This window comes from Miscanthus floridulus, unplaced genomic scaffold, assembly GCF_019320115.1.
Source record: "Miscanthus floridulus cultivar M001 unplaced genomic scaffold, ASM1932011v1 fs_544, whole genome shotgun sequence".
NCBI classification, from domain to species: domain Eukaryota; kingdom Viridiplantae; phylum Streptophyta; class Magnoliopsida; order Poales; family Poaceae; genus Miscanthus; species Miscanthus floridulus.
In genome coordinates, this window is record NW_027096911.1 from 14,442 (window position 1) to 20,821 (window position 6,380).

The following is a 6,380-nucleotide window of genomic DNA, read 5'->3' on the forward strand; positions in this document are numbered from 1 at the left end:
CAAAGAAGCCTTGATAGGTTGATCTCTGGTCAATGCAAAATCTTTGAATCCATCTCATGATATTTTGTAATTTTGGGGAAGCAATAAGTTCGAATCTGTTATCTCTTCGTTATCCGTCCCCTGAATTCCCGGAGTACGTGTCGTTTCGCTTCCGTTTCCGATTCCAATTTCACACCCCCCGACGAAAGCTATCTTCTCGCCTTCCAAGGCTATATATACGGGCCACGGTTGTGGATCTAACAACAACCCGCTTCGTCTCAAACCTTCTGCATCCTTAGTATAGCTCCTGCTTTTTCGTAGGTTTAAGATCATGGAGAACAGCAAGAGGCCTGCTAAGGAGGCCCTCGATGGATCTGCATCATCGCACCAGCGCATCCATCGTCAAGGGGGTGCAACTTGCGATGCTCCTATCATTCAAGAGCAGAGGACCAACTCTGCTCAGCCTTTGGGGTCATCCTCAGGACCAATTTGTCGCCAGCTCCCCTGCTATCCGAGGAGGCCGAGAGATAACGACGACCTGATCGCTTCCATTGACCGGACCGGTGAGAAACTTGCCGACTGCCTCTCTATTGCGGAGTTGGCTCTGGCCATAGTTCAGGGCCGATCACCTCCTGAGGCCAACCCGGTGCGGGAGAGGCTGGCCAAGGCTGAAGCCAGAATTACCGGTGAGACATTTACCATAATTTTCTGATTCTTCTTAACTTTCATTCTCCAAGATCCTGCTCACCTCTTCTTTAAATCCTTTAGATCTATCGGCTCAGCTGGAAAGCCTTCGTTTGGCTGCGGACCATGCGGCAGGATTTGTCAATGCTAGGGGCGCCATTCCGGTGGTTCACTTGCATGCCATCCCGAACCACGTTAGGGAAGTTGCTCTTCACGGCGTTCGTCATGGTGCTGCCATGGCGTTGGCTGCTGCGCAAGTTCACTCCAGCCACGATCTTCGGCTTCTTCCTCGCGGAGCTTCAGTCATCGGATACCCCGGGGATTACGAGCGACTGGTCGAGGATTTCTTCGACGCCACCAATTCTATAGCCCTGACCTCCCAAGCTGATGATATAGTAAACAAAGTGTTTTCTGATCTGTAGCTTGTAATAAGTGATATCAGTAAACAACTCCTTCGTCTCCAATGATTTTTACTTCATGCATCACCTTGCTCATGTTTGCCTTGCTCCTACAGGCAATACACATTGTACCAGCTTTTATCCTTCTAGGTTTATCTACGTACTAGAAGCGATACCCTTTTGGTATCGGCTATTAGAGCTGACAGCCAAACAACTTGGCTGTCAAGTGTTAATCCAAACGTTAGGGTAATTTTGCTTTAAATATTCCCCATTTGATTGATCTACCGAATTCCTCTTCTACCATCCAGGAGGAGGAGGGGGAGGCGGCAGGCACGGGTTCCGCTTCCTCCGACTCCTCTTCGAGTGTCTACTTGCGAGGTCCCGCGAGCCTTCCACAGGTTCCGCTTCCTCACCAACGCCTAGTGATTCGCCCCGAAGGACAAAAGTAAGTAACTATATATGTTATCACCACTACTTCATATGATATGATGAAAAAACTAATATTTTTTCTTAATCACTTGTGCAGGAACTGGATGGTTGTGTCAGGTGGTAGCGCACGGCTAGTCAACAGCATCCTGGGTCTTCTGTTCAGGCACCACTTCCTCGGCATTGTCACGTACGCATCGAAGACGGAGCCAGCCTACTCGTTTGACCACTACGCCGTCGCCCCCGATGCGGAGTACCCCAACAAGGCAACGCGGGTGAAGGCAGAGTTTTGGGTAATTCTCCCTCGCACAACATTGCTTAATACGTCGCATTCATTGGACTTTTCTTGAAACAATGAATGGATACATCAATTTTGTATGCAGACTTATTACAGATGCGAGGATGGATTTGAGGCCAGGGCGGAGCAAGTGACTACCAAAGCCTATAAAAAACTCGTCACCGACATGCATCACGAGGTGCGCATCTAGGCCATCGTAACCTACTACGGGTCGAAGCTTGGAGAGAGGAAAACCAAGAAAGACGCAAGAGAGATGCAGCTGACCTAGGAGCAGTACCTTGAGGTAAATGAAGAACATCAATATTGATTCGTTCTGAGATTAAGTTGGTTTAATTTGATCTTCTTATATGTCCAATACTTGATGACATGTAGATGATTCCCTGGTGGTGCCAAGCGTATCCCGAGTGCTGGGCGATGATGGTGGAGAGGTGGTTCATGGAGGAGTACCTCAAGATGCATAGGGATGCTCAGGATCGTCGTTTGCAGATGCAAGGTCCAGCACACCATCAAGGCAGCCGTAGCCTCACCGGATACAAACAAGCATGGGTACGTGAATTCATTTATCTATTGTCACGCTCAGTTCTGCCTGATTTCTAATCATCGTGTTGTCTTTCTCGCAGTCGGCGTCACATAGTGGCCAGGCTTGCTCGGACTTCTAGGCATGGTGTATGGCCCACAAGGGCAAGGCGACGTCCGACGTCTCCTTCAACCTGGAGTACCCGCCCGAGGCATACACGAACCCGAGCATCCACTCCCACATCAGTGAGTACACTGAGGTGGCGAGGTCGCTCCATGGGTCAGACCACGATCCGAGCACCCAGGACTTCAATGGAGAGGCCATCATGAGGGCGGGGCAAGGCAAGAAGCATGGGCGGTTCTAGCTTGGCGACGGCATCATCGACACGGCCTCTACTCCCTCTCTCCCCTAGATCCGAGCACGGAGCATGAGCGAGAGCCCGGCCATTCGCACACGGCCGCCTGCTACACAGCACCGGGTCGACGCACTCGAGGTTATTCTTATTTTACTCGTCATACATTGATCTTTACACACCTTAATTAGCTTTGCATTACTGAAATATTGGAGTGAAATATTGCAGGCCCGGCTGGAAGAAGAAATGAGGCAACGTCTGGAGCTGGAGGCCGGGCACTAGAGGATGGCGGCCCAGCTGGAGGCCGAGCGGGAGGCTGAGCGGGCCGAGCGGCTGGCCCAGGCGCAGAGGCCGACGGACATTACGGAGTTCCTACATGGGCTTGGGCAACGTATGGGCTTGTCTCTACCACCTGGGCTGTTGGTTCCACCTCCGCCTCCGCGTCCTGCAGCTGTAGCTACTCCTGTGAGTATCAAAGTTTTTTACTTTCGCTTGTGCTTTGCTTGTATGGCCTCTACCGTCCTAGATTAGCTATCAAAATAATCTTGTCTCACATGCAATCTTTTCTCCTTTGTGCAGTCTCCATCTGATGGTGGTTCGAATAATCCACCTCATGCACCTCTGAATGATGCATCTGGGCCTTCACCACAGTCGCAGTGGCCGAGATGAGTGCATGTTGTATTTTTTACATTTGTTGTTCACTTGGTGTTGGACTTGTGATATACTTATGATGAACTTGTGGACTTTGATGGACTTGTGGATTTATTTGAATGGACTTGAGCACTTATTATTATATATGTGATATATATTGTGATGGATGTGATATGGGCGAATGGATGTGTGGATGGATGAGATATATATGTGATGGATGAGATATATATGTGATGAATGAGATATCTATGTGATGGATGAGATATATATGTGATATATGTTTGTATGAATTTATTTGTCATGATGGAATGTAAAAAAAATAAAAATTGCCGTTTTGGGTCACTTTGCCGAGTGTTGCACTCGGCAAAGGACCCCTTTGCCGAGTGCAATGGTCACAACACTCAGCAAAGCTGAAAAAATGGGCGCCCAAAAAATGAATTTTCCAGCTTTGCCGAGTGCTGTGACCATGGCACTCGGCAAAGAATTTTTTTAAAAAAAAATTCAAACTTTGCCGAGTGCCGGACAGAGGGCACTCGGCAAAGAATTTTTTTTTTAAAAAAATTCAAACTTTGCCGAGTGCCAGACAGAGGGCACTCGGCAAAGAATTTTTTTTTAAAAAAATAAAACTCTTTGCCGAGTGCGTGAAGGGTTGGCACTCGACAAAGAAATTTAAAAAAAAAATAAAAAAATTTGGCCGAGTGCCTGCAGGTTGGCACTCGGCAAAGAAATTTTTTAAAAAAATAAAAAAGCTTTGCCGAGTGCCTGAAGGGTTGGCACTCGGCAAAGAAATTATTTAAAAAAAACTCTTTGCCGAGTGCCTGCAGGGTGGCACTCGGCAAAGAAATTTTTCATAAAAAAAATAAAAAATCTTTGCCGAGTGCCTGCCGGGTTGGCACTCGGCAAAGAATTTTTTTAAAAAAATCTTTGCCGAGTGCCTGCAGGGTTGGCACTCGGCAAAGTGACTGTCAACGGGACCGGCGCCGTGACGGTCGCTTTCCTTTGCCGAGTGTCCCCGGGGCACTCGGCAAAGCCTTTGCCGAGTGCCCGATAAAAGACAATCGGCAAAGAGGGCTTTGCCGATCAATTTTTTGCCGTGTGTTCGTTGCCGAGTGCCGCACTCGGCAAAGGCTTTGCCGAGTGCAATTTGGCCTTTGCCGAGTGCCTCAGGCACTCGGCAAAGAACCTGAATCCAGTAGTGACTAGACCCATCTATAATGACTCTCATCAAAGACACACGTTGACTTGATCCATCTGTAATTACGGCTTTCATCATAGACATGGAAATCTCCTTCTGTGATGACTATCCTCACATACAATTAATCTTTTTGCCTATTTGTAATGTGGTCACATCACAAATCCATACTTAAAGACGTGGAAATTCCACATCTGTGATCAAACTGAGCCCCATCTCTGACTAAAGTTTCTGGCATAGTGTTGCTCTCCAATTTTAAAAGGGCTAGATTGCTCTCTAAAATATGATAGTCCTCTCATGATTTTTTGGTACAAGAGCAAAATTGTGATCCGCTACTGGAATTTAAAGAATAAAAATTAGAGAGATTTTTGGAGACATGAGAGATATAAAAATAGAAAACTCACTAAATGACTCTCCAAATAGAGATATATAAATTTACAGAGGTTCTTGGAGTTGGTTTGAGGTTTAGGGAAAAAAAAGCTAAGGCAGACTGACATTTGAATCGCACATGCCATAGAAAAAATATCAGGGAGCTTAGTAATCAAATGTACAAGTTGCTCTTAGAATGCATGCGTGCAAAAAATTGCGTGACTTATGACTTGGAACATACGTTACCATGGTACGGTGTTTGCGAATAAGCTTCTCTCAGGATAAAAAAAAACTTTTGATATTTTTTCCTGGGCGTTTTATATTTTTTGGACAATCATTTCTATGGGTTATCCTCCTTAAATTTGACAACCATAGAGATAAGCCACCTTGTGTTCAAAGAGAAAATAATTGGTAGTGCTATGGCTACCGGATCCGATCAAATTAAATATCTACTCTAGCTAGAAGGGAGATACTATACTAGAGAAATAATTTTAGGAGACATGCCCTCTTGTTAATTCAGAAGGACACACCTGTTGTCTGCCTCTGTAAATGTTCCAGACGCTTCTATTAAAATGTCTATCTATGAAAATCATTTACGGAAGCGGGTGTCCTAAGGAGAGCACCTCTGAAAATCATCGATTAACAGAGGCGGACACCTTAGGATGCCGTAAATCGATTTTCAAAGGCGGGCATCTTAAGTTGCATGTCTCTGAAAATCGATATTAACAGAGGCGGGCATATTAAAATTCAGAGACGGGCATCTTAAGATGCTCTTCTCTATAAATAGATCTGTCGGTGTTTCGAACAAACACCAACTAGTAAATTTATAATTGTTGCACGTTAGGCTCGGATGGTGTACTAAAGGACACAAGGTTTATACTGGTTCGGGCAGAATATCCCTACGTCCAGTTTGCTGCTGCTCGTGTTATTAGTACTGGAAAGGGTTTGTAGTAGGGGGTACAAACGGTCGAGAGAGGGACAGGTCCCAAGTCTCTGATGGAAAGGTCGAAAGGACGCCAAGAGCTCGGTTGTCGCTTGGCTGTGTCTTGCGTGTGGAATTGATTCGTCGTCTTGCCTATCAAAACGATCGGTCCCCTTAGTGGGGCGCCCTACCCTCCCTTTTATAGACCAAGGGGGGAGCAGGGGTTACAGATGGAGAAAGAGGAAAAAAACCGAAGGTAGAGAAGGTCCTTCGAAGGAGCCGGGTGTTCCTTTTCCCCTGTACCTGCCCTGCTAACATGGCAGACCGTGTCAGAGATGGTGTGTTAGCTGATCCTTATAGGTCCATGCCCTGACATCTTTCAGCATGTGGGTGCGTCCCATACTACACCGGCGGACGGTGCGGCGTGCCAGAGAGTCGAGCTGTGACCCTGCGGGGAGTAGACGGGAAAGTGACCATACGTCTGTTGCTGTAGATGATGTGAGCTCTGTCTTGGATCGTAGTGGTTGTCGTATGCTTGTGTTAGTATCCGCATCCGAGGGCTGATGGCAGCGCCTACAACACTATGGGACAA

At 46.8% G+C, this 6,380-nt stretch overlaps 1 long non-coding RNA gene across 1 annotated transcript; it reads left to right on the plus strand.

The window, feature by feature from the left end:
* The first annotated feature begins 1,957 nt into the window (after positions 1-1,957).
* LOC136532174 (uncharacterized) lies at positions 1,958-2,445 on the plus strand. Its single transcript, XR_010778179.1, has 3 exons — positions 1,958-2,068; positions 2,158-2,331; positions 2,406-2,445. It is a non-coding gene; the product is annotated as an uncharacterized lncRNA (long non-coding RNA).
* The last annotated feature ends 3,935 nt before the right edge of the window (positions 2,446-6,380 follow it).